This window comes from Camelus ferus, chromosome 20 (genome assembly GCF_009834535.1).
Source record: "Camelus ferus isolate YT-003-E chromosome 20, BCGSAC_Cfer_1.0, whole genome shotgun sequence".
NCBI lineage: Eukaryota > Metazoa > Chordata > Mammalia > Artiodactyla > Camelidae > Camelus > Camelus ferus.
The window spans coordinates 27,071,440-27,088,902 of NC_045715.1; positions in this window are offsets into that span (position 1 = coordinate 27,071,440).

Below are 17,463 nucleotides of genomic sequence, written 5' to 3' on the forward strand. Positions count from 1 at the left end.
GGGCTTCTGGTGAAGTCATCACCTCCCTTGGCTGTCCCTTCTTCTCAGGACACTTCGGTGGGCCCCTCCTTGGTTCCACAAAGGGCCAGGCACAAAGGGCGACTGGGGAAAGTGAGGTCTTAGAGGTGTTGAAAGACAAGAGGTCTGATAATGTTACCGGTGTCACATGATAAGAAAGAAGAGCCTGACCAGTATCTGCCTACCCTGGTTTATGGGTATGAGTCAGGGGGCTGGACCAGATGGCTTTTGTAGGTTTGGAAATTCCTCACATGGCCTGGAGAAAGAGCACTGTTTCAGTTTTATACTGAACACTTTCCCCTCAGTCTTATTCTGTATGGCTATATCCCTAGGAAATGTCTTATGTCTGTTGGAGCAGTCGGCATGTTCTGAGCATAGCCCTGGGACAGGCTTTAGAGAAGGGGCCATGGAGAAATAAGGAAGCCTCATGGATCCTAGGATGTCAGGGCAGGAAGGATACTGGGAGGACCAAGGGGCTTTCAAATATGATTTTCCTGCCAGAGAAAACTGATCCAGCCCCCTAGCTGAAGGGCCTCTCTATTCTCAGGCATAGGTCAACATCTGAGGAGGAGACACGCACTGGTATCCCTCTCTCAGTTACCCACCTAAAAGATCTCTGCTCCATCCTTCTGCCCTTGAGGCACCTCCACGTGGCTACCTCTTGCTCTCCACAAGGGGGCAGTCTCTGGGGTTCTTCTCTTTTCTAATGATTTTACGCCAAACCACAGCACCTACTTGGGTCTATGGAGGTAGAAAGAGCTAATACAACAACCCCCCTCCTCTACTCACTTATTTGCTCCTAGGGACGTTCATTGGTTTTATGTGGGCCAGTGTCCCACCTGACTCCTACCCTCTTTCTCTGGCCCAGATGCTGCAGCCGCCTCTGTACCTGGCCACTAGAGGGCACCATGCCATCACCACCACCCTAGCAATCCTGCCCTCTCCTATTGCCCCTTTGTAGAACAGAAGGACCCCTGTGTTGGCATGGAAGAACCAACCAGGAAATCTCAGGATAATCTAAGAGCTTAAATCAAAAGGTGTAAAAGGCTGATAGATAGATAAAAATAAAAAAATATGCACCCAGTACTTTGCCAGATGCCACAGATTAAAAAGTGACCAGCTCACTTCTCAGTCCTAAATGGGAAACAAAAAGAAATGTAGCCTACTGAGGGAATCCCCAAGAGGGGCCCCTGTCCCCAGGCTGTGGCAGGAGGCTCAGGGGAGATTCCTGGAGGAGCCAAGTCTTGGAGGATGAGCAGGAAACAGCCAGGCGGAAGAGGAAAGGGCATCCCAGGGAGCAGGAACAGCTGAACAGAGGTTCAGGGGCATGAAAGTTTTCAGACAGGTATGTAGGGTACTTAGAGCCATACCATAGTCTGGGCAAAGGGACTTCCCTTTCCTTGCTAGTCAGAGAAAACCCCAATTTTGTTACCCTAAGAGCTCAGTGGGGATCCCAGACTTTCTCTATTCTCCTCCTCCTTCCTGGGGTGGGGTGGGGGGGTTGGTGTCACTCTGTCTTCACTGGTACTCAGGATGCTGACCTCCTGGTTTAGGTATTTTTTATCATTTTCAGTTTGCTGATGAGGAACCCAGGGCTTAGGGAGACATAGGACCTACCCAAATTTGACAGCCATCGAGTGACAACGCGGAACTCTCACCCAGGCCTTCTGACCCCAGATCCTATGATCTGTGCTGGCTAGGAGAAGGGGCAGTGCCAAATGCTGTCTCTCCACAACAGCCTATAAGGTTGGCATTAGCCATTTTTAAGCAGATTTTTTTTAATGGAGGCATTCTGATTATCAAAGTAATGCATGCTCATTATTTTAAAAATCAAACAATATAGAAATTCACACTATTGACAGTAAAAGGCCCTCATGATCCCACCTCTCCCTCCCCAAGATAACTACTATCCATGATATATATTCTTCTAGACTTTCCCATGAGGTTACAAATGTGTATCATTGGATATTTTTTAATGGAATCAAGCTTTTCTGCAATTGGCTTTCTTCACTTAACAATCTTGGACAAGTTTTCAGACCCGTAAACACTGCTCTATAAGGCAGGGTCTCTTGTAACCCTCACTTATCACTGAAGAAGCTGGGCTCAGGGAAGGTTAGTTGCCCCAGGTATACAGCCCACAAGGGACAGGCTTGTCAGCCCCACCAGGATCGGGGCATCCATTGGGGATCTACCTGCAGCTACGCCGCCCACTCACCACTTTTCTCCCAGCAGCCTTGGCACCATCGTCAGCCACTGGGAATTTTTAGGGATGAATTTCTATGTTCTTTGTAATAGATAGGAATCTCCCAGCAAGACAGCCTGAGCCTTTTGGGTAGTGTTCTGTGAGTTGATAAAGTTCTGTCAGTTGAAAATCAAGGCTCATCCCTGTTGTATCCCGATGATTCCTTCTTTCAGGAAGGCAGCCTTCCAGCAGAAGGTGGGAGTGGAGTGCAGCAGTGCAAACCTGCTGACCTAACAGCCTCCTGAAATAGCCCTACAGGCACCAGGGGGATTCACCAGGAACATCCCTTTGCCTCTCAGGACTCAACATGTGGTCCCAGCATCACCAGGATCTGGTTAGAAATGCAGAATCTCAGGCCCCACCACAGACCGGCTAAATCAGAATCTGCATTTTCACAAGATCCCCAGGGGATTCCTGTGCAGAGCAGAGTTATGAGTAACATGGCTTTGGCAGTGTTTCGGAGCCTATCAGGCCAGCCATGGCTTCTTTTCTAGACATTTAGTTGATGTGCTCAGCATTAGAAGCTTAGTAAGAGCTAGCAATTACAGGGAAGTTTCTATGTGCCAGGCAACACTGCAAGAGTTTCACGTGTATTAACTCATTTAATCCTCACAAGGACTCTCTGCAATGAGGTACCATTACTATACTGATCTTACAGAGGAAGACACTGAGGTGCAGAGATGTTTCATAACTTGCCTGAGGTCACATGCTAATATGTGGGTGAGTTGGGACCCCCCAAGCCAGGCCCCCAGGATCTGAACCACTACACCCCACTGCCTGCAGGAAGATAAGCCCATCTAACATGGAGCTGTTCTGACAGACACCTCCCAACACTTGCCAATACATCCTGTTCTAGCCCTTCCTGCCTTCTGCCTCCCCAAACACTGATCACCTACGAGAAGCCAGGAGACTCAGCACTGGTGTCATCGCTGCCTTCACAGCGATGATGAGACCAAGAAGTAACAGCAGCACATGACATGTGCAGTGCCCTCTATCATCCATTACTTCCCTTTATCCTCCCAAGAACCAAGGGAGATGAGACAGGTGTCATTTTCTCCATCAGACAAATGGGCAAAGGAGGCCAGAGATGCCAAGCAACTTAGCCAAGTTCATACAGAGCTAAGACAAGCAGGCGGGCCTCCTGGCTGCCTGAACGCACTTCTTTCATCTCCCCAGGCTACCTGCTTTTCTAGAAGACTCCATTCCAGTCTCCCCACCCTGAAGGCGGCCCACATCTCCTCCCGATGCTTCCGCACCTCTGTGGAGAAACCTGGTCCCTAATGGGGCCTCAGCCTCTCTCCCAGGCTGCCTCCTGCCTGAAGCAATTATAAATCACGGCATTTTCCCTTCATTCAGACCTGATGTTTAATTCATCGCTATTCTGGCTGCTTTAATGCAGAACATTTATTCAGCGAAATAGCTTTGTTTTGTCTCCCAAGCTTTATTCTGTTTAGAATACCATTTCCCTTCTATGGGATGGGGTGGGGGCTTGCTATTAACCCGCTTCCAGGACGCCCCTCCTCCCATTCCTTAACAAGGGCCCAGCTCTCCCTTCTGTGGGGACCCACCCTGGGGCCATAAGTCAACTTCTCCTCCTGACAAGGAGTTCAGACCTTTCTGTCCTTGGTCCAGGCACCTGACATTTCCCATTTCTTCACTCTCCCTCTCTCCCAGGCCATATGCCTGGTGTAATGAGTTGCCTGGCTCCCCGTTTCTTGGCTCCCAAACCCCACAGCTGGGCAACTTAGCCACTGAGGTTTGGGGCTGCCTCGGGTTCAGGGCACAGGAAATTGGGGAGGGTGGCGGTCCTGGGCAGGCAGCACAGCTGTCACGTCATGCCCTGAGAGCTCCTGCCTCATGTCACTGACCCCATCTGAAACTTCTCCCACTCTAGCCAAGTCTAGAAGCTTGGACTCCTGTCCGTATATGCTGATGCCTGGACCCCACCTTCTGTGACAGACCTGGATGACCATTTCTATCACCCTGGATGTCAGCATATTTAAAGTCAAGAGAAAATGGCAAAGACTGCTAGGTGTCTACAAAATATCCATTTTTCCCCCTTTGTAGCAAAAAAAATCCCTTAACTGAGCACAGGGCTTGAAACTCAGCTTACATATAAAACTATATTCCCTTGTAGCCAAGTATGTGCATATGACTAGGTTCTGGCCGACGAGAGCTAAGTGGACAGGTTACGTGAGACTTCTGTGAAGCCTTCCTAAAAAGGAGAATGCACAATATTCTTTTTATTTATTTATTTATTTGCAATATTCTTAATTTCTTTTCTCTTACTTGCTAATTGGAATGTGGCTGCAAAGGCTGGAGCTCTAGCAGTCATTCCGGACTATGAGGTGGCAGCCCAGGTGCCTGAAACTGAAGATCCACCCTGTATGTGTGGTTGGTTCATCTCTGAATTTCTTTTACAATAGCAGTAAGCTTCCATCTTGTTTAAGTTACTATTATTTTTTATTTTTCAGATGTAGGTAGTTGAATGATTCCTAATCGATGAAGACAGCCATTTACCTGTTTCTCAATCTGTCAGATGGGAACTGCTTGCCTGCCAGGCCCCACTGCCTGAACCAGTTTCTGATACAGCACTGATGGATGTGATGTCTGAGAGGAATGAAGGACAGGAGATACGGTGGAGGAAAAGAGGGGTCTGGGACACAGGATGAGATGTATGTGGGTATAATTCAATCTGTTCACTTTACAGATGAGAAGACTGAGTTTCAAAGAGAATGGATCATTAGTCCACAGTCACAGATTCTACCTACCCCTCGGCTCCCCGTAGGGAGAGCTTGGAAAACATCAGAGAAACGCTGGCATACTCTCCAGTCTTGCCACAGGCTGGTCCCGACTGTAAGAATCAGTGCTTGCCACGACAAAGTTCTCTCTGTTCCCTCTCTCGTGAGGTGCATTTATTTATACAGCACCAGACTTCTCCTTATTATCATACAAAGCAGACGCAGGGTAAGAATCAGTCCCCTCTGGGGTGAAGCTGCCTGGTAGGAGGTGAGCTGCTTCCACCCTGCCTGGCGCTGGAGGAGTGCAGTTTCCATTTTTCCAACCCAGGTTCCAGGGTCTTCCATGGACGGTGATGGTTAAGCACAGGCTTGGAGAACAGGCTGTTCTGGTTCGAATCATGGCTGTGCCAGGTACTGACTGCATGACCTTGGGCATATTGCTTAACCTCTCTGTGCCTCAGTTTTCTCACCTTTAAAAGAAGTGATAGTTTATGCCCACCTCCTAAGGTTACTGTGAAGGCTGAACCCAGAGGAGGTGTTAGCTATTCCTACTGTCCATGAATTCCAGATTAAGATCACCTTGCAAGAGAGACTCTGACTTGGTCAACATTTTGACATTTGGCTCGCTTTTTGCCTTATCACCGGATCACTGATGGTTCTTCGATGGCAAGAGGCAACTGTCTCACTGGTCTTTGTTCCCCAGTACTTAGAACAGTGCCTGGCATGTGGGAGATTTTCCAGAGTAAGAATGTGTTGAATAGAGCCAGGTGGAACTGGGTTACTTCCTCATTCTTCACATGAACATCCCCTCCTGTTCTCTCTCTGCCCTCTTCCTTTGTCCCTCTTTCTGTCTCTGTTTGTCTCTCTCTCTGTCATTCCCTTCACCATCTCTCTTTTTCTCTCTCACACATCCTCTCTTGCTCTTTCTTAATCAGCCTTTCCCACTCCAGCCTCCAAACTGGCATTTGTACTCTTTTCCTGGGCCTCCCACCCCAGAAGCACATCCTGGTCCTGCTCCAAACTCCTACAGAGTCTCCATCCCATTGTGAGGAGGCCTCCCGCTCTCAGCCATGCAGACACTCAAGCGTCAGGGCTGGAGGTGACCCTGCTGTTCCCGCTCGATTCCAACCTCTTCACTCTTCAGATGAGGACACTATCTCACGGTCTCATGGCCAGTTTGTCCCAGAGCTAGGATTTATAACCTGGGCTTCCCACCTTTTTGCTATGTTCTCAGCATTCCCTGAGGCAGACTGTGGAAGCATGTTGTGGGAGACCCTGCAATGTTTGAGGAATGAATGAATGAATGAATGAATGAAATCAGGAGGGACAAGTTGCTCCAACAACAGCACATCTCTTTCTCTGGAGGCCCTCGTGACCTCTGGCCCCTGCACTGCCAACATAAGAACAGATAACAGTGGGGAGGAGGCAGCCCCTTTGTGCCCAGGGGTCTCCAGCAGAGGTCTTGTCTCCACCGCTCATGTAGGCAGTGCCACCTCCCCTCCAACCACATTCTCTCCTGCACTGGCTCCCGTGTGCATAAAGGCCATTTTCTTTTTCTTTCTTTCTTTTTTAAAATTACAGGCCCTGCCTTCCCAGGGGGTGCTGGGGTGGCCCCTTTCCCAGAGTTCCCTTGGCAGGACCCAAGGCAGATCTGACCTGCACACTTTTCTCCGAGGCCTCACCTGGCTGGGTGTCCTGCAGGGCCTCCTCCCCTTCCTCGGACTTGTCGCTGCACTCCCAGACCTCTTCTTGCCTTCGGGGGTCAAGGCACCTTCTCTGACTTGAGGTGTCACATCCCCTGCTTTCCCAGGAGTTGGGGCTACTCTTCCTCTTGGAGACTCTTTGGCCTCAGCTGGTGAGGCTTTGACCTGAGGTGGTTTTACTGAGTTTCACCTCTGCGTCCTTCTGCAGGGACAGGGTCATAGCTGCAGCTGTCAGCCTGGCCCCAAGGCCACTTTCACTGTTCTCCATGGAGTGATCTTCAGAGGCCCCAGGCCCTTCTCTGAATTAAGCCTCATTCCAGGAGCTGAGGCCAGGCGCTTGTCCCTGTGGCTTGCTGTCTGCTCAGAGCTGCTGTTCTGGCCTCAGCACTGCCGGCAGGAACAAAGGGATTCCTGTGGGGGTCCTGTAGCTTGTTGCTGGCTCTGCAGAGGTGGTGCCCACCTCTCCTCTCAAGGAAAACAGGGAGGGGTGGCTTGACCTGACAGTCCTCCCCCAAAGCCCAGCCGGGGGCCCTCCTCACCGGCCCAGCCCCTCCCTCACTGTGCTCCTGGCCTGCAACTCCCAGTGTGCTTCCCAAACGCTACCTGGGAACTGTTCTAACTGTTCTTGCCTTAATTCCCTGAAGTTGGAGCCTGAATAATGAGTTATTTCACAGGAAGATGGATCTGGGTATTAGGGCATCATTTAGTTTACCATTACAACAGCCAGTTTTGGTAATATGCTCCACTGTGAAGGGGGCATTGGCCAGGCTGCTGGAGTTTTCTAAAGCATGGCACTCATGGGTGAGAGGAGGGGGCACCGGGCTACAGGAGCAGAGGCTGTGGGACAGCAGAGGGCAGGGAGGTCTGTCTGGCCTTAGCCTATATGTCTTTATTCTTAGAATATGACGCTGGGGAAGAAACTGCAGGACTGAAAAGGGATAGAAACTTCTTCAGAAGGGCAGAAAGATCAGGGTGTTGAGGCCGGAAATGCCGGGAGTGAGAAGGTCTTTGTTAAATAACTGAGTGAATGACCTCCAAATTAAAGACCATTTCAGACTCGTCAGTATTTCAAGACAACAGAGTGGCTGAACATCCCTACCCACCATGGCACATCCTAGACCCAGGGGAGGACTTATGGTGCCTTCCCTTCCTGGTCTCCAAGTCTGATGGGGGAGACACGGCATCTGCCCTCAGGGAGCTCTCGGGCTCCTGGAGGAGGGAGATTCTCTTTCGTGTCACCTACACAAGGGGACCTTCCCCACCTCCCACCCGTCTCTCGGTGTCCCTATTTATTTTATGTCCCTTCTCACAACCAGGCACTCCTTCTTTCATTTTATTTTGACTTAATTGCCCATCTCCTCTTCAACTAGAACAAAGACTCCATGAGGGTGGGGACCCTGTCTACTCTGCTCATCTGTTTCCCCTAAACAGGGCCTAACATGGGCCTGCACCTCGTGCTGCTCGGTAAGCATTTGCCAAGTGAATCAGTGAGCACCAGGGGAGCCCCAGTTCACGGGGCTGGCATGGGAGATGATCCTTACATCTCTGCCCTGTGAGCATCTCCCGAAGGCACAGAGCCTCGCCCCAGGGGGAGCTGTGCACACACCCTCCCAGCAGTATTTTTGAAAGTAACTTCAAGGCATTCACAGAAAGTCCTGTGGGGGCTGAAGTCCCCTTTGGAACCAGACTAAGAACCCCCAGCCCAGAGGGGGAACTGGTATGAAGTCGGCAGACTTGGGGTCTGCCCTTTGGAGACGGCACCACATGTCTCTGGAGTTTGTTTTCCTTGTCTGTTTCATGAGCATCTATGCAGTAATGTTTGTGATAACACAGTTCCCTGCACAGGGTTGTACGAATCTAGCTGTTATGAGTAGCATCAGTCATCAGCATAGCAGTGATTTCAAATCCTGTCTATGACAAGTGAGCCAGGGGCGATGCTGGGCCCAAGGGAAGGCCATCCCATCAGGAGGCTCAGCTTGGCCACCACTGAACAAAGCTATCACTTTTGACTCAGGTCCCAGAGGGGCCACCGCTGGCCCTTTGAGGACCTCAAATACCCCAATGACCTGTGTGCTTTGAGTCTAGTCCATTGAGGAGATAACCAGAAAACCAGGGACTGATTTGCCTGAAGCATTTGGGTACCAGAAACAACAGAAGTTGAACAGGCTTTAGCTACATTACCAAAGCTATTAAAGCTAAAAACCACTAAACAACCACAGCTTGGTTCCCATCATCCACCCTACAGGCATCCACAACGAAACTAACAAGAGCGTGTTAGAAGAAAGCGGACACTGAGATTTATAAATACCTTGTGTTTGCCCAGAGCTTTCAAGGCAAGCCCCAGGGCACCGAGAATAGTGCCCACCAGGCAGCACTGAGGAGCACTGGGGTCCCTCCCAGGGCACCCTCACACCCCTTGCCCCAGAAACCTCCAGGTCTGAGGTTCATTTTCAAGACCCATTACCAGAGACCATTTCTGAGCACAGCTGCAATACAGGGGGATAGCAGGTGGGGGATACCTTTGACTTGGGTGGCCCATGGATCAGAGTTGAAGACCCTGGGGGCAGGCACAGGGCAGCCAGAGAGAGGGGGAGCACAGTGGGAACTTGGATTTGGGAATGGAGGAGGTCCCCTGTGTGGGAGCAGAGGCACTGACTATGAATCCCAGAGGCAGAAATAGCCAACAGCATCAGTCTGCAAGTAGCCCTCATTCTGCAATTGTTGGCAGGCTCTACAAACAGAGGGAGGTTCTGCAAACAGCACAAATGTGTTAAATAGGTTCAGATGCTCTAAACAGCAGCTTGCTCTGTATACAGAGAATGGTGCAGTCATCGGGGACCTGGTAAGCAGATGGTCACAGGATTCATACCCATGGATTAAAGCCCCAAACCAAAAGACCATCTGCTGGTGCATGTAGGAGAGAGTGGGGGTCAGTTTCAGTGTTTCAGTGACGTTTTCATAAACAAGATGGTCTGAAGACCGAAGCCCTCCTTACCTCTCTGTGGGGCACTCACTGTCCTCACTTTGGAAGGATCTGATTGGGGGAGCAATTTTCCAGTTCCTTCCCCCTTGCTTCACTTTGGTCCAGTGCATAACAAGGCTCCTCGTTGGGATCTCTGGGCATCTGGCTATGACAGGCTGGGACCATGCATTATTAAGAGGGGTGCTGGGCTCCTTGCAGAAGGCAGAGGCTGGTGGCAATTGCATCGTGTGGCCTTGTTGAGTCCTTCTGGTTTACAGTCCATTTGGACATCCATTATTTATGGCAACTGAGTGGCTGTGAACAAGCTGAGACTCAATTAAAATAACGTTCTCCCTCACGGAAGCAGTGGTTAATGCTGAGAAGTTATTCCAACTTACCCTTTACACTGCCCTTAGCCGGAGATACAAATGACCAAGAGAAACTCAGAGACGGAGAGACAGAAGCAGAGAATAGCCCCAGCCTGTCTCTGCCCTCATCCCCTAGCCTCCACTCCCTCCCTGTCCTGGAGGACAGGAGCCAGGTCTCCTTGAGTTGACTCTCCCAGTGTCCACTTGCCCTCTTTTCCTTCCCTTGACCATCGTACACTGTCTGGTTCCCCAGCACATGGAGAGTTTGACATGTCCTGGAGGACACACCAGCACAACCCTAGAATTCATGGAGCTGGATGACTTGCAAGACAGGTGAGAAGTGACGCTGGCAGGGCTCCTGGGAAAGAACAGGCAGACGAGTGATGGAAGAGGAGGAGAAGTTAGGAGCCACGGTGGAGAGAAAGTAGGTGGCAGACAAGCAGCTAAGAGAGGTGGTGGGAGAAGAAAGGGACAGAGGGAAGAAAGGGAAGGATGGGGCTGGTGTGGGATACCTGCAGGGGAGGCGGGAGAGAGGGAACTGACGTTGGGGCACAGGGAGACAATAGAGGCAGGGGTGTGGAAAGGCAGGAGGGGCCTCACCAGGCACAAGCTTCAGAGTGCGGAGAGTCCTTGATGGGCAATTACGGTGCTTCACTGAGAGACCACCAAGGGCACTATCTGCCGCAGTCCTGGCCAAGTTGAGCGTTTTGAAGGGAACAGCAGCTGAGTCCCCCGAAAGCCCTGAGCCTCATATCCCTGCTCAGCTCCCTGCTGGGGATAAAGGCTGCCTGAGCACCTGGGGGAGGAGCTCCATGGACAGCAGGGGTGGCTGTGTCTGCCAGAGGGTCTGGGCCTGGGAGCTGGAAAGGAGTCTTCTGGTGGGATGGTGTCCTGCTCGAGGGCCCGATGCTGTGCCTCCTCTGCAGATGCAGATGCTACTGTATCTCTGTTCTGCTCCCTCCTCCTCCCGTTCACCTCCAGATGGGCAGCCCTCCAGTCTGCCCGTGCAGGGTCCCGCTGAGTCCTGGTCACAGCCATCCACCTCCTCCTGTTCAGACTGTGCTGCCTTCTCGCCTGCACAGTTTCACTGCCATCACAACTACTATTTTTTAGCAGCTCGTGAGCTTGAGGACAGGAGTTATATGTCACCTGGCTCTGTGTACAACTTTGTGTAAATGCATACACATGCACGCACGCACACACCCACACACCCTATTGACACAGATCCCGGACCTACTCTAGGGAGTGCTGTGTCAGTTAGGGTGTTTGCAAACCTACTTTGGCTAGTTTAAGCAGAAAAAGATGATATTAAATCTTTGGGGGAACCAGACTCAGACCTTGGGGGAGGCCACAGAGTCAGGAATAATGCCTAACCCACCCCTTGGCTCTGCTCCCACCAAGACCTCACAGCTGCGTGTTTGGGCACACATATCAAGGTTCCCCCAGCTGATTCAAGGTACTGGGTCCTGGAACCTCCAGCACTGCCGCCCCAACAAAGCCAGACGCCTCTGCCACAGCTCTGACCAGGAAACAGCAACTGTGAGGCACCTGCACCTGCAGGCTTGCCTCAAGCCAAAGCCTCCCACAGGGGCATCCCTTTGGCAGAGTCCAGGTCCATGCCTGTGTCCAAGCTGTCAGGGACGCTGGGAAGAAAGTGTGGTTTCTTGCCCCAAGAGGCAGGTCTCCCAGAGTGGGAAATTTCCAAACAGGGCAGGGGTGGTCAAGAGCTGTGAGTGGCCAGGAAGCTTGCCAATATCCTCTGGAGGTACTAAGGGGTGGCCAAGTGCAGCAGAGGACGGGGAGCAGCAGTGGGCAAAGAAATCACTCACTGAATTAATCCCCTGTTTATTCCAACGCTTAGTGCATGGAGAGCCAGAGAGGCGTAGCAGACATGCTCCTGCGCTCAGTAAGGTACTGCCTGGAGAATGGAGGAGGCAGTGTCCCATCACTGGCAGCTGCCCTGGAAGGCATGTGAACGTATCATGGGGGCAGCTGGGGCCCCTGTGATCAGACAGGGCTGGGGTAGCCAGTAAGGATGAGGTGGCTGAATCCAGGCTCAGCAGAGCCCTGCTGGGAAGCAGGTAAGATGTCCACTTGGCGTCTTCCCACCTGTAGCTCACCTGCCTGGGAGCTCTCCAGTCAGGCTGGAGAAGGGCTAATGGATGGGAGTGGCAGGGGTGCCTTTTCTCAGTTGTGTTTGCTAGCAAAAAAAAAAGGGTACCCAAAGTGAGGAAGAATTGGACCGGAAGGCATGAAGCAGGGCAGTCTGGCTGAGCACACATCCCATCAACAACCTGCTCTCCTGGATGCTTCTGCCCATTGGCTGCCTGAGCTCCCTCCCCGTTGAGCTTGGGGCAGGGCCATAAAAGACAAGAACCCTCCCTGCTGGACCCTCCAAAGGCAGGTGACACTTGCGCTGGGATTTCAAGTACCTGATAGGGACCCAGGGTTGTGGGGAACAGGGCCCCTTGCTTTGCACCAGGCAGGCATTTTATTCCACGTCCCGCAGGTGGTGGGAGCTGTCCTCCGCCCCTCCCCCATGTCTCTACTCCAGACCCTTCACACTGTGTCAGCAGGCAAGTGCCCAGCATGAATTGCACCCCCCCTCCCCATTTCCTTTATCTTTGTGGCTTTCAGCTAAAGGGATCCACGGGCAGCAGGCAGGTTCATGAGCCTAATTGGGCCCGATGCATCTTTAACCAGACAGAGAGTGTGTGTCTGGATTTGTCGCCCGACAGGTACAGATGTTGGAGGCCCTCATCCATGAGACGGAATCACTCTTGGGGATTGAGAGGCTCAGACGGCGTCAGCCAGAGGCAGGCTGCGCATCTCAAATGGGGCACAGAGCATGCACGTGGAGTCTCCTCCAACAGACCCAGGTCGGCAGGCCCAGCACTTCATACACCGAATTACAGAAGCTTCTGCTTCGGAGCTGAGAATGTCTAAGGATGTCCCCTCTTTGTAGCATTTCTCATCACCATCACCTCCTCCCCATCACTAAGGAGCCCTTCCCGGCCAGTGCAGGTAAAGGGATGAATGAGGTCTCTGAGACACCTGGGATGAAAACCCAGGTCCACTCTCTGCTTGCTATGACTCTGGGCCGGTCACTTACCTGCCCCAGAGGTCTCCATTAACTTGTCTTGCACACGGACCTGTTGTGAGCTCTGTGTGGGGATTCTCCTTGTGGCTGCCCCACCTTCTGCACTTCTGCAGCGCTTTGTTCTTACCTGTTGGGTGATGTTGTGGTAAGAAACCCTGGCCCTGCACTTGTTAGCTATATGGTATTGGGCAAATTACTTAATCTCTCTGAGACCCAGTTAGTTGATTATCTAAAATGGAGATGGTGACAGTACCTCCTTGGCCGGGCTGTTGAGAGGGTTAATGCCTGCGAAGCCCTAAGCAGACTGTGCCCATGAGCCCTTAGGAAACCCTGCCGGTTGTTGCTGTCGGTGGCGCTGGTGCAGGACTATTCCAGCACCCACCTTCTAGAGTTAGACTAGTTCCCACTTGTTCATCTTGCCTCTCCCATCAGCCTGGGAACTGGCCAGAGGCCTGGACTCTATCCAGCCTGGATCCTGGTAAGGAAGGAATGTTCCATGAATCAGTGGAAGGGACACTGGCATGTGACGATAACGTGACTCCCCAATGCCATGCGGACACAGCGGTTCCCTCTGAGTATCAGCAAGACCCTCATGGCTTCTTGTCCACTGTAACTCTTCTCTGATGCTCAGTTTTCCCATTTGTGATGTGGGGACAATTGGCTTAAATCATGTCTCAGAAGCATCCAGGATCATCCTTGGCCCATGGTAGGTGCTTAAAAAAAAGTGGCTGGAATCCATCCCATTGAGACCCACCCTGGAAAAATAGTGAAGCTGGCCAAGAACCTCCTAACTTTTTCCCACCTTCCACTGGCCAGGACCATCTCTCCCTCCTGCTGCCCTGCTCTAGTCCAAGCCAGTGTTCCAGGCTCCAAAATGACCCCAGCCCACCCTCAAACCCCCAGAGCCCTAGTCAGCAGGAGTTATTGGAGGACAGCTGTGAAAAATTATTTCCCACAAAGTGTAACCCATGAGAATTAATAGGTTCTACCTTTCCCAGGGCCACGTGCATCGACAAGAAGTTTGGAAATGGCACTATTCACAAGGTGGCAAGCAGGTTAAGGGAATGCGCACAGCAGAAAGGAGGACGACAGGGAGTGACAGGAACCAGAAAGACTTAGCACAGCGCTCACAGTCACAGTTGTGAAACACTTTGTTGGCCAAATAAAGTGCCTGGCTATGAGTCCTCAGTTTGCCACCTATGAAACAAAGGTGGCTATGGCAGTGGAATTCCAGGCTGAGGATCAAGCACAAACAGGGTAGTGGCACATCCCCCTCTGCCTTCAGATCAGCCAGGGCGGCTCTAGGTCTCCTGACCCAGCAGAGAGAGCTGGGTCCTCACTGCTCCACTCAAAGGAAGCCCAAGAGCCGGCCCCAGCGGCTCGCACCCCTTCAACGCTGCCAGAAAGGCCCATCCCTTCAGTGGCCACCTCCCTGCAGCACCAGCTGGGGCCAATCTTGTCTTTTCTACATTTAGAAAGAGTTGGGGCTTAAATGTCAGTGGATGTTCTCTGAGCAGCATGACAGTTATCAGCCTGAACAGAAAGGAAGGAAGGAAAAACTGACCCAGCATCCATCAAGCCCGACCAGAGCAAGTAGCAGAGCCCTGTGCTTCCACATTAATTCCTCACCTGCCTTGCTCTGGGGAGGAGGCAGCTGGGGACAGGAGGTGGTGTGACACCTGCTCACAGACCCTCAAGGAGGGGCCCAGCAGGCACCCAGCTTCGTGCGGCATTGCACTCAGTGCACCCAGTACCTATGGCTCCAAAGTAAGGGGATGAGGTTCAGATCCCAGCTCCTCCACCAACTAGCTCTGTGATGCTGGGCGACTTCCTCCACCTCCCTGAGCCTGCTTCCCCATCTGTAATATCAGAGTGATGGTAAGTCCCTCTTAGGGCTTGTGCCTGTAGGTCACTCAACAGGCAGCGATACTCAGCAAATAGCATCTCTGGTTTCCACTCACAGCAAGGCTGCCCACCACTAGCTCCTGGCAGAGTCATTTGTGTCCGGCTGCACATGCCCAGTGGTGGCGCCTTGGTGCCAGGTGAGATCACCAAGCTTTTCTTTACCTTTGACTTTCAGTGTGAGGACTGGTCTCCTGCAAAGAAAGCCAGAAAATGTTTAAAGACTCTACTGGGTCTGGCTATCCAAGTGTTAGGGCTATCACCTAATTAACGGGTTCAGTTACTAATAGTGGCGTTAATAGCAGCTCACACTTCCCCAGCACTTACTGGCTGGTACCGCTCTAAGTGCTGCTTAACCTTTAATCCTGAGGTTTAATCCGTAGGACAACCCAGTGCGTGGATATTACTGTTACGCCCACTTTACATTTGGGCGTGTAGGCAGAGAGAGGGTAAGCAAACTCAGAACTGGGGGACTCAGCATTGGGACCAGGTGGGCTGCGCGGAGAGTTTGTGTGTCCAAGGTGGAAGGAGGCTGTGTCAAGGGTGTCTAGACTAACCAAATGTGTCAGGAGCCAAGAACAGCTCATGCCAGCTCTACTACTCTGGGTCATTTCAGTCTCTGACAGTCTCTTTTATTTTTATTCTCCTGTAGGAACAGAATGGTGCTCATATGTGGGTCTGGCAGGAACCTGACCCTACAGAGGCAGCCTCAGCCTCCTCTTCCCCTTGGGTGCAGGCACCAGTTGGGTAGGCGTGCCAGGATGAGGGCCTGGGCACTCACCTCTGAGCCACCGGGGCCCCTGCAGTGCCTCCTCCTTCCAGGCTGACTGGCTTCTGGGCTTCCTGGAGGCAGTGAGATGGTGGAGGTGAGTCCTTTGGGGCCGAGGTAGCCTGGTCAGGTTCCCAGAAAATGTTCCTGACAGCCCATGCATTTCTTCAGCCAGCCTTCTTGAATGGGGCCGCTCATTGGGCATTATATCCTCCCCTGGATGTACCAGAACGGTCTCCACCGCCTGACCCAGCTTGGCCCTCAGGCTCCAGGTAAGCCATGGTCTGAATTTGCTTTCCCATTCAGCCTTCAGGAGGAGGGGAGGGCCCTTGGTCTCTGAATGAGGGACGGCACTAGGTTGTCTTTGAGAGGATCTGCTGGGATTTCCACCATCTTTCCTCCAGTGTCCACATCAACTGGGTCACTGAGTCCAGCTGATAGTCCCTCCTGGCCATCCCAAGAGCCTCTTATGCTGGCTCTCCAAACACCTGCAGCTTCTTCCCCAGGGCATCACATGCTCATCACAGGTGCCAGTCCATCCATTCCCCTCCAGCACCCAGCTCCCTGAGCCCATGTCCCCTTAACCCCAACCGAGGTTCCTGGGCCCTCTTGGGGCTCCTTTGATATGGAACCAAATCCAAAGGCAGGCTGTTACTGGGGAGCACTGGGCTGGGAGTCAGAGGGTTCAGAAAATTGGGGCTTCAGCTGTACACACATTGTGTGCCTCCTCTGAGTCTCATTCTCAGAATAAATTCATCCTTTGTGTCCTTATCGGCTGTGAGACGCTGAGATTTCTAAATGTCATTTTTCATAAACAGAGTGGACTTGATCACATACACGCACATACACATGCAAGGTGCCCAGGGAGCTGGGCACAACTTTGCTGAGTCAACACAGAGTCACTGGCCAAGTCCACTCTGAAAGGGTAGGGGAAGAGGTACTTGGAAAGAAGGTGCGGCTGAAGGTGAAGATGGGCAGAAAGCCAGGAACTGCCTCCAGGGACAACCCGCCCCCCTCACCTGACAATCTATCCCCCCAACCTGACAACCTATCCCCTTAACCAAGGCCTTGTGGTTTGAGGGCCTCTGGGCCCAGACTGGGCTGAGAAAACCTGTAGCGAGCAGGCTGGGGGGAGGGCAGAGGAAGCTGGGAGCAGGGGCAGATTTAGAGAGAAACCCTGAGCAGGTAAGAGCAGGAGTGAAGAACTTGGACCACGTGAGAGGGAAGTCTGAGCAGGGCTGGACCAGGGGGCTCAGGCTCCTGCTCCCCTGCTGTTGCCTCCTTGGCACTAGCCTCAACTAGAGCCTCCCAGATCACCGGATGCCACAGCCATGCCTAGGACCTTGAGGCTGCATATCCAGCTTAATCCACATCAGCGTCAGAGTGAAGGCCTCACTGTCACTCGGGGATATTTATAACCTGCCTGCTAGGCCCCTGTACCTGGAGGCTGCCTGGAAACTAGGCCACAGGAGCCATGGAGGAGGCAGGCCCTATACCCTGCCCCAGCCTCAGAAAGCTCCCAGGAAGTGGGGCCCAAGTTACGGAATAGAGGAGACAGAGCCTCTCTGCTCAGCTAGAAAACCTGCCCCACTGCTTGGGTAAGCGGAGTTTCCAGATAGGGCTTCCTGTGCTTATAATAAGCTTGAGTCTAGGCTGCA